An 11427-nucleotide genomic window follows, 5' to 3' on the forward strand; every position below is an offset into this window, starting at 1 on the left:
GTACACGTTCTTCTTACAATTTGGCAAATGTACACTTTCAGTCTCATGTAAGCAGTGCGTGCATGCATTGTATCCCTTATTTGACTGTCCCGAAAGGTTACTAAGAGCAGGCCAATCGTTGATGGTTACGAAAAGCAACGCTCGTAGGTCAAATTCCTCTTCTTTGTGCTCATCCCACACACGGACACCAGGTCTTCCCCACAACTGTAAAAGTTCATCAACTAATGGCCTTAGGTACACATCGATGTCGTTGCCGGGTTGCTTCGAACCTTGGATGAGCACTGGCATCATAATGAACTTCCGCTTCATGCACAACCAAGGAGGAAGGTTGTAGATGCATAGAGTCACGGGCCAGGTGCTATGGCTGGAGCTCTGCTCGCCGAAAGGATTCATGCCATCTGTACTTAGACCAAATCTTATGTTCCTTGCGTCAGCTGCAAAATCTTTAAACTCTCTGTCGATCTTTCTCCATTGCGTTCCATCTGCGGGGTGTCTCAACTCCCCGTCCGACTTACGGTCCTCTTTGTGCCATCTCAACAACTTGGCATGCTCTTTGTTCCTGAACAGACGTTTCAACCGTGGTATTATAGGAGCATACCACATCACCTTGGCGGGAACCTTCTTCCTGGGTTTCTGGCCCTCGACATCGTCACCAGGGTCATCGCCTCTGATCTTATAACGCAATGCAGTGCATACCGGGCATTCATTCAAATTCTCGTATTCACCGCGGTAGAGGATGCAGTCGTTGATGCATGCATGTATCTTCAGAACCTCTAAACCTAGAGGGCAGACAACCTTCTTTGCTTCATACGTACTGGAGGGCAACTCGTTATTCTTTGGAAACATATTCTTCAACATTTTCAGCAAGTTTTCAAATCCCGAGTCAGCTACACCTTCCTATGCCTTCCATCTCAGCAAATCCAGTGTGCAGCCCAGCTTTTTCAAACCATTATCGCATCCTGGGTACAACGACTTTTTGTGATCCTCTAACATGCGATCCAAATTATCCCTCTCCTTTTCAGTTTCGCAGCGACTCCGTGCATCAGCAATGGTCCGACCAAGATCATCAGCGGGCTCATCACGTGCCTCTTCTTGATCACCTTCCCCTTCACCTTCCCCACCTTCAGCATCATCCATGAAAGTATCACCGAAATGATCAAGATAGCTCTCATCGATGTCATCCCCTTCTTCATCTTCTTCCATTATAACCCCTCTTTCTCCATGCTTGGTCCAACAATTATAGCTTGGCATGAAACCATGCCGAATCAGGTGCACGTGAACTTCCCTTGAGGAAGAGTAACCCTTCTGATTCTTACAGTTAACACATGGACATATAACAAAACCCCCCTGCTTGTTCGCATTAGCCACTACGAGGAAATCTTTCAAACCCGTAGTGAATTCGCCGGAGAGTCGGCTAGCGTACATCCATTGCCGACTCATCTGCATTATTATAATACAAAATATATAATTAACCATCATGCATTTGTTAAACTAAATAGAAATTAAACAATGAACTACGCACATATGCATATTTTATCAATGACACATATATATGAAAGGTTCAAGTGTTGTTGCTAACCGCGATCGAGGAGGAAAAAATAAATGAGGAAGCTCGATCAAGTGTGGCTCCGACACTTCATATCATGTTTGTTTCATGCTCTTGGGACATTTCATCAAACACCTTGTGTGCATAAGAAGAGCCAAAAGCAAACCATACACCCCCTTGTGAAGTTTGTGAAGAGAAGTGGGCACCAAATGGCTAAGTGCTGTGGGCTGGATGGTATATATAGGGGAGGGGCTTTAGTCGCGGTTGGCCTGGCCAACCGCGACTGAAGGCCTTTGGGCCAGGCCTGAGGACATTTAGTCGCGGTTGGCCTGGCCAACCGCGACTAAAGCCCCTCCCGTCCACCAGCTGGCCACCGAGCGCGCTGGGCCCAGGCCTTTGGTTGCGGTTGGGCAACCAAGCCGCGACTAAATGCCCCATTGGTCGCGGTTTTTGCATTTCCGCCACTAATGGGGCTGGACGGAAGGCCTTTTTTTCTACCAGTGTAGGCCATAAGTCGTCAGATGCAGCGTTCCAAATAAACGGCCAGACGCTAGTCTGATGTTTTGCTTCACGGACTATGATATGTAGTGTTTACCAAAATGGGCGATTTACACAAAAATAACCCTTTTCTGAAACTATAGGACAAAGTGACCCTCCGGCGAAACTATTTCACCCATCTAACCCTTTTGTGTGGCGCCTCTCACATCGGCGCCACACCACACTGTGTGGCGCCCCTGCCAGCGGCGCCACTCGCCCAGCCGACGTGGCGCCCTCGATGCTGAGCTGTGCGCCTATCCGACGTGGCAGGATGTGTGGCGCCGCTCCCATCGGCGCCACACTGTGAAACTGTGGCGCCGCTCGGAAGGGCGCCACACATCCACTTAAGTGTGGCGCCCGCGCCTGCCCCCAGCCCCCGGCCCAACACTCCTCTTCTTCTCCTCTTCCCTTGTCTCTGTTTTTGAAGAACCGCCGCCGCCGCCCGCCTCACCTCCGTCCCCCCCACCAAATCCACCAAGGATTCGTCAGATCTGGCCGGCCAACTCCTTCCTCATCCATTCCTCAAGGTATTCCCCTTCGATTCCCTCCGATTCATCCACTAGTGTTGGTGGATTTGGTAGATTTGGATATGAACCCTAGACATGGAAATTTATGTTGGTGGATTTGGATATGAACATAGATATGGAAATTAATGTTGGTGGAATCTACATTGTAGTTTATGTGTTTGAACCAAAGATTTGTTGGAACCCTAGATATGAATGTATGTGTGTATGTATGGAACCTTATGTATGTATGAGTTGAAAGGCAAAATTGGAGCTTAGCAAATGCATTCTATTGTCTTACATATGTCTATTATGTGCCTAGGAATGGTATGTCTTACGAAAATTCATATGTGTGATGTATTTAGATATGAATTCTCATGTATGTGTGATTTATAGGTGATTCGAAATTAGATATATTCTCATGTATGTGTTGCTCATTTTTGTTAGTGGAATGACTCATAATATGGTTGTGTAAACATGTAGGATGGTGTGGCTCCTAGATCAAGAGTATGACAGGGATCACCGGGCTTTTCATATGACGGAGAGGAGAACGGATCTTCACCCTTTGAAGATTCGGTACCATGGCACGGTAGATATGCCGTATGACGAGAGGTACACGGAGTTCATCCAGCCCACCGGTCTTCTCCCGTTCATCACGCTTGTAAGTCGGGGGGGGGGGAGAACATGAACGCCGCGGCACTCACCGCCCTTGTCGAGACGCACAACTTCCACTTGAGGGCCGGCGAGATGACCCCTACTCTTCAGGATGTCTCAATGATACTTGGACTGCCTATTCAGGGCGAGCCACTGTGTATCAACACAGCTTCTGATGGGTGGCACGGACAGATGCAGGACCTTATTGGCTGTGGTGACCCAGCGTACCACTGCATGGTGTAGTACAAAAGTGGTTGACATAACACAAGTGAAATACCGTTCCACTCATATTACATCCCTCAGAGTGGTACAACAGAAACATATGCGAGTCCAAGGCATGTCTATAGAAGGATACACAAACTGTTTACAGAAGATCAACACAGCCTCCTACTTTACAGTGAGGTAACATTTCAAATAAAGCTCCAGAAGAACGACTCATAGACTAACTTAATGCTAACTCAAGCTTAAGAGCTACTTGGCTTACTATAGACATCTAGCTACTTAGGTGCTAGGATTAGGGGAATGTTCCCTTCTATTACTAGTCTAAGTTTCCACTTCAGCTGATGTAGAAGTTGACTCCATTGACTTCTTTGATTAGATTCTTCATCTTGTTGCAGTTGACTCCTTTGTCTTCGAGTTCCACGGTAGTTTCTCCTTCGGTGTCTCCATAGCTAAGCAGGGGATTTAAGAGTGGGATGAGTACGAGCGTACTCAGCAAGTTCATATTAGGAAATAGGTGTATCATGCACTAGCTACAGCCATAGACTAGAAAGTCATAGGCGAATGCAAGTTTTCATAAACATTTCTTCAAAAGGTTTATTTTATTCTGAAAACTATGCCCGTCAGTCTTCATAGGTTGACTAGAACTTCATGGAGTTCCTTTCCTGCCGCGTTCGCAGTTCCCTTCCCGAAACAGGGAGTGACAGTTACAATTCAGTATCCTCTGCAGAGGTGCGTTACTTTTCCCATAAGAGAACTTAACCTTGCTGCCAACCGAGTAGCTTGCTCGTTCACACTTCCTTTGGTGTGAGGTCAGGTATAAGAACCAAGCCCACACCGCCTTCTCCGCGACCCTGCAAACCCACCCTTTTGTCCATCCGTACACCCCCGGTAGACATCTCCCGATCAAACGGCTTTACCCACGGTGTACTACGGACAATCCCTCATAGACGGTAGAGCCAGTCATCCACACGGATGGGGATTTAAAAGGCCATCCCAACCTACGGCAGTGTTATCTCCAACACCCCGCCAGGCTCTATCAGGTCCGTTGGCGTGCAGGAGGGAAAAGATACAGCTGGCTTCCCCAGAGCCATTATAGATCTTATGGTCAACGCGATATGTACGGCGCTAGAATCACTGGACGGCATTGGTAATTAATCCTAGGTTAATAAAACCCATGCAATGGAACCTCCACCATATCAACACATACCATGGTTTCATTGCCAGCCACATAGTCATATTCATAATTGTAAAATAATATTTGCTTTTCAATGCAAGAGTGATAAGTATAGTACTTTGCATATAATTTGATAAAAATAATCAAATGACATGAGCAAGCGATGAACTTGCCTTTCTTGACTGCAAGATTATGCAGGCAAAAGCTTCGACACGTGAGAACTCCAAATTTTGAAATACCATCATTGTCCGGTAAGGACAATGTTTAAAGAACTAGCAAAGATGCTATAATGCATAGTATGAGATGCAATCGTACCGAGCGTAACCTAATCTCGATGATTTAAGATGATGAGTTGTAAATATTTCTTTAGGGTGTGTTGCACTTTTAGGATGGTTCTCAAACAAGGTTCTTATTAGGGTTGGTGATATTATAGCATAAACAAGTGATATAATGCATTTTAACAAGCACACATAAAGAATAGTGGTGGAACAATATGTAAAGAACAATTGTCAATTTTTAAGTTCTATGATGCATGGTTGAGGATTATATGTATTATATTTCAAAAGAATAACTTTTGAAGAACATGTTGATTAAGAAATAATAATTATTTCAAATAAGAACTATGGCTTCTATGGTTTAATTGACATATGTACTTCAAAAGAATAACGTTTGAAGAACAGGTTAAATAAGAATAAGAACTACTAAATAGGAGCTATGAGCTTCTAAGGTTTACTATTGGATTCATCATTGCATTATTAAGTAATCTCTAATGATTCCTAGGATGAGTGGCTTATTAGTTCCTAAATAGGGTTTAGTTGAATAGGAACATGTGATGTGTTTTACTATACAAGATTGGTATTAGGGTTAATCATCATGGTTCTACAAGGGTTCAATGGTTGAGGTTGATTCCAATTGTGTGATACTAGGAATGGTGATCAATGGTTCTAACATGTGGTATCAATCTAGGGTTTATACCTAGGTGACACTAATTGGATCATATAGGTGTTAATGAAAAAGAAATACATGAAATGATGATTTCCTATGATTAAGCCTAAATTCAATTTTTAGTGGATCCTGACATGTATTAATTGATTGCATAATAAGGATCTATGAGTAAAATGAAGTTTATAAAATCATATGTGATAAACCCCTAGGGTTTTAGGGTTGCAACTAGTTTAGGGTGACCACATGAAATAATGGGATCAAAGTTCTTACTTATACTAGAACTAGGTTTCTAATTTGTGATATAATTCTTAAAAATAAGAATTGGTAATAGGTTTGAAATCATTAATAACTTTGAAATAGAAATAATAATGAGTTTAACATTATATTACTTTTAAAATACTTAATAAAATATGATAAATACTATTAGGGTTTAGGGTTTTAATTTATAGTTGAAGTACTGATCAATTAAGATTTTCATATGATTAAACATAATCATCAAGAAATATTTGTTGTTTTATATGACCTTTTAATGTGAAGTAGTATTTAATATTTTCTTTATGTGAAGAATTGAAACAATAAATAATATCTTTAGTTTTAGGTTTAATAGTTTAAGATTTAAAATTAGTCTTTTTTAAAAATCAGAGGAAACTCCAAATTATTTTTCCGTTAGTTTGAAAGTATTTGTTATATATTATTATAGAGGTAATTTTCTGTGACTCACTTTTATTTATTGTTGTTATTTAATTAAATTTTTTTTAAAAAAAGATAAAATCTTATAGGGAAGGAAATAAAGAAGAAAAGAAAAATATATGGACCAAATGGCCCAATGGTTTGGCCCAAGGCCTGGTCAACCAGGCCTAGCCCATTGGCCCGAGTCGGTTGGGTCAACCCAACCCGACCCCCACTCTACCTCGCACTCACCCGCTCTCGTACACGAGGACGACCTCACTCGTTCCCCCTCCTGGCGATGGCGCCGATGCCGCTCCGGCCACCACCGCCCGGCCAGCTGCTGGCCGACTCCGGCGCCGCCGCTCGCCCATGAGGCTTCACCGCCTTCTTCCTTCTTATCCACCAAAACTCCCTCGCCGCGGCGCCCCTGCCGCCCACACCCAGGCGCCCCTCTGTGAACCCTAGCCGCCTCCTATTACGACCATCGCCGGCCGATTCTGTTGCCACCGTTGGTCAGCCCTGCTCCGCCTTCTCTTGTACTCAAAAACCTCCTCGCCTGATTTGGCGTTGGTGGCCTCCAGCGGTCACCCACGACCGCGGAACCCTAGCTCCGCCTCATGCCTATCTGGTCATCGCCGGCCGCTTCTGGCGTTGCCGTCTGCCGGCGCCGCCCCGACAAGATATTCGCCATCGGCCCCCATCGCCTGGACGCTCTCTGCTCCTGCACGTGGCTCCGCCATAGGCTTTGCTGCTGCCACCCACTGCCTCGACGCCTCCAGCGCCCATACGCGTCTCTGCTCTCGGCTTGCTCCAGATATTGGTGATGGTGTGGGTGTGGTGATGTTGCTGGTGGTGGCATGGTGTTGTGATGCTGGTGATTACTTCCTCCTCGACCTCGACGCCGGCGGGACGGTGTCGCGGACGCAACCCCGGTGTCAACTACTGCTCCAACTCTCGATTGAACTGTGAGCTATAACCCTCCTCTCTCTCTCTCTATATATTCTCTATAGCTATAAATTTGTTGGCCAAAAATTTGGGTGTGCTTGACCCGATTGTTGTATGTAAATGGTGATCATCAAATGATACTACTGTTAGATAATCAAGTGTCTTGTGTTTGATTCAATTGCCTACTAGCTGTTTGTGCTATGTTGGTATCTCACTTTGGATGATTTGCTCATTCTATGACGGACGAAACTGAACTTGGACAGTTCAGTCAGCTGAAGTAATTCAGTTATACCCCTGTGTATCTTATTACTGGATTTGGAAATGTGAGAGGCATTTATATTTGCTTGCAGATTGATGCTTGGTTTGGTGGCTTGCTTATGAGCTTAAATTTTTACTTATATTGTTGTGCTGCAACTATGGTAATACTTGGTTGGTCAGAAGCATTTCCTGGACAGTATGTAACCTTATGTAATTGCCCTACTGGATGCTATATTCTTGTGATTCCCCTGTTTGGAATTGCTTTATCATCCCAGGCATACATGACTTGTTATGTTGCTTTTACTGAAAGGATGCATTATATATTTACTTGATACTTGAGTTGGCAATTTACTTGATGGCTTGCTGTGTTAGCTTGTATGCTTATAGCCTCTGATTGCTGCTATGGTGCTACTTGGTTGGCCTAGGATGATTTCCTGGACCCCAAGTAGACCCCTGTAGATTATGCGTTTATTGGTGAAAGCTAGGCTATGTAAAAAATTTATAAGAACAGAGATTGCACTTGATATCTTGGCCCAGCCTATGATGCAAAGGCTGAGGCATAAACTTGTGATAAGAACAGATGCTTTTATGTGGCTTTTAATTCTCTAGGATGATTTAGCATAGCAACACTATGCTAAACTGAGAGAAATAAATCCTTCCAATCCTCCTAGATAAAAATCTAGTGGAAGGCTGGTTGGATTTACTTACTTCGCAGGTTACCCTTCTTTTTCCCCCCATGATCATGCGAAAGCTAAGAACAGATGCTACCTGATCTAGTTATCCTATTATTGGTTTCTACCTGATGCACTTTGTAGCTTGTTAGCTGGTTCTTCTGGCTACTGAGATATGCTGCTTCTTGTAGCATGCCTTCTCCTCCTCGCTTCTTGATCTGCTTCATATGATCTATTTGTTGATCTTGGGCTCTAGTTGATCTGCATGTATTCTGCTAGATCTGCTGATATTATGATATGGATTTGGCTAGAGGAACTACTGATTTATCTGGCTGAAGTGTGTGTGATCAAAAGCTGTTGATACTGCCTTTGTGCTCTAGAAATGGTTGTACTGTTTTGGCTAAGGAAGAACATCCTCTGACCGAATGCCTGTTGTTGGCTTTTATACTGCTGGGCTGTTTGCTGTGTGGTTGACAGCACATAGTTGCATCTGTTGTGTGTGACCTTATGAAAATAAGATCGGATTTTCTCTCAGTTCATACCTTCTTCTTGGTCCATCATACTCCAAATATTATATCCTGATACTTCTCATTCAGCCTTCCTCTCCCCCTTGGAGTTTACTAATGATCTTTAAGCTCCTTTTCTTATAATCATTAAACTCCAAGGTTAGATAGTTGGTCTAAGTCTGGTTTAGGGTTTGTAATTTTCTAGAGTCTCAAGAAGAATTCTTTGCGGTGTATCCACACAGTTGTGGGTATCCGATGTGAATCCTCCGACTAAATGTTTATCAGCTACGGAATACCAGCTGCGGAATACCAGCTGTGGAATCCCCCTCTCTTTTAGAGTAAAGGAATGTTCAAACTACGGACTATCTGTTACCAGATGCAGACTATCTAGCACCAGATGTGGCTTATTTGATACCAGTTGTGGACTATTTATGGTTCTAATCAACATCTACCTACCAGATGCGGATTCTTTTATAGTTTTAGTTAAGATCTAACTTACTTTCAATGCTTCCTCTTCACGTTTATCCTATATCAGCTGCGGTCTTAATATATCAACTGCGAATTAACTTGTCCATTTTCCTTCTTCCAGGGTTTGTTTTGCAAGAAAACCACTTGTGGACATTATGAGAATAGTATCTTAAGTGACTTCACTTACATTCCCTTCTTCCATAATGAATATGGATTCACTTCTACTGCTCCATATTCACTATTTTTTCACTTTCATGGTACTTCCATGTTGAAGTACACCTCAATTGAGGATAAAAGTGAGTTTTGATTAATAACTTCCTTTACAGTATTGTGGTTGCTTCCCACACTTTACTTCCTTCTTCTAGTGAACCTTCATCTTGTCTTCAAAATCTTCGGAATTCGTCACTCCCTGACACGAATACCTTTACCCTCTAGACCTATAACATCAAGTAAGAGCTTGATATTGCAACATGCATTTGCATATCAAAGTCAAACTTCATGTATGGATCTAGTCAAACAATGAAAATCCAATAAAATCCAAGAAAATCCAGCTTTGTGCTTATAATACACATCCTTATATGCCTAAATATAATAGTTGGGTAAGACATCCCTAAACATCAGGCTCAGATGTGTAGTATATAACACCACATAAGATAGGTTTAGGTTGTGATACTTAGCACATATATATGGAATTTTACTATTTGTCTCGATATTTACCTCGATTGCTCACTTGCAACCAAATAAACTTGAGAAAATTGGTCCAGAATAGTTGTGGTTGACCTAATTTCCTTGGGAAGTACTAATTACCTTCCATTTAATTGAAAACTAACCTCACATAATCTCTCGTGACTATAACATGGTTACTCTATAACACATGTTTGTTAAAGTCTACCACCAATAACTCCAAGTTTCTCTATAAACTAGGCTCAATAAAGCCTTCTTCCGACTATCATTTTTGGTTCGAGCATACTTGGCACAGTTTCCAGGATTTTAAGGCCTAAGCTTTCGAACTATTCCTTAAATCCTACTCCTCATCGTACTTCTGTTAACTCACTTATGATGTTCTACTCCATCACATCATGATTCTCAAGTGAATCATATATGATTACCTAGTTTATTATTAAAAGAAGACTCATGTAACTCCTATCACTCTTCCTTACCTCCCATGATTGTCTCATCATAGGTCTAAACTACCTCGTATGACTTATCTTCCTCATTTATACTAGTCATTTGACATTTTAAACGACTCTGAGTTAACTATAACTTACATTGGTATACTTCTTCCAATAGGATATCTTCCTTATGGTTGTATCCTCTCTTTGGACTACCATGTATTGTATACCAATTGTGGTCTACTACCACCCATTATCTTAAGCTCCAAGGGTGTTCAACTTATTTAGAATGAAGCAAGATAACTAATCAACTGTACTTAAGAAAGATAGATAAGAAAGATTGACTCAAGTGTGTCACGATTATTCTCAATTGAATACCCATCTCAAGTCATAAGAATAGTTGGTTTAATATAGTTGTCTTAGCTAATACAACTTCCTATAGACACTACCAAACCTATAGGTCTCCTTTAAAGGGTTTTAATCCTAGGGTCAAAGCATTTGCTCTGATACCAGCTGTGGTGACCCAGCGTACCACTGCATGGTGTAGTACACAAGCCGTTGACATAACACAAGTGAAACACCGTTCCACTCATATTACATCCCTCAGAGTGGTACAACAGAAACATATGCGAGTCCAAGGCATGTCTATAGAAGGATACACAAACTGTTTATAGAAGATCAACACAGCCTTTTACTTTACAGTGAGGTAACATTTCAAATAAAGCTCCAGAAGAACGACTCGTAGACTAACTTAATGCTAACTCAAGCTTAAGAGCTACTTGGCTTACTATAGACATCTAGCTACTTAGGTGCTAGGATTAGGGGAATGTTCCCTTCTATTACTAGTCTAAGTTTCCACTTCAGCTGATGTAGAAGTTGACTCCATTGACTTCTTTGATTAGATTCTTTATCTTGTTGCAGTTGACTCCTTTGTCTTCAAGTTCCACGGTAGTTTCTCCTTCGGTGTCTCCATAGCTAAGCAGATGATTTAAGAGTAGGATGAGTACGAGCGTACTGAGCAAGTTCATATTAGGAAATAGGTGTATCATGCACTAGCTACAGCCATAGACCAGAAAGTCATAGGCGAATGCAAGTTTTCATAAACATTTCTTCAAAAGGTTTATTTTATTCTGAAAACTATGCCTGTCAGTCTTCACAGGTTGACTAGAACTTCATGGAGTTCCTTTCCTGCCGCTGTCATAGCTCCCTTCCTGCAA

Source organism: Lolium perenne, chromosome 5, assembly GCF_019359855.2.
Source record: "Lolium perenne isolate Kyuss_39 chromosome 5, Kyuss_2.0, whole genome shotgun sequence".
Taxonomy (NCBI): Eukaryota; Viridiplantae; Streptophyta; class Magnoliopsida; order Poales; family Poaceae; genus Lolium; species Lolium perenne.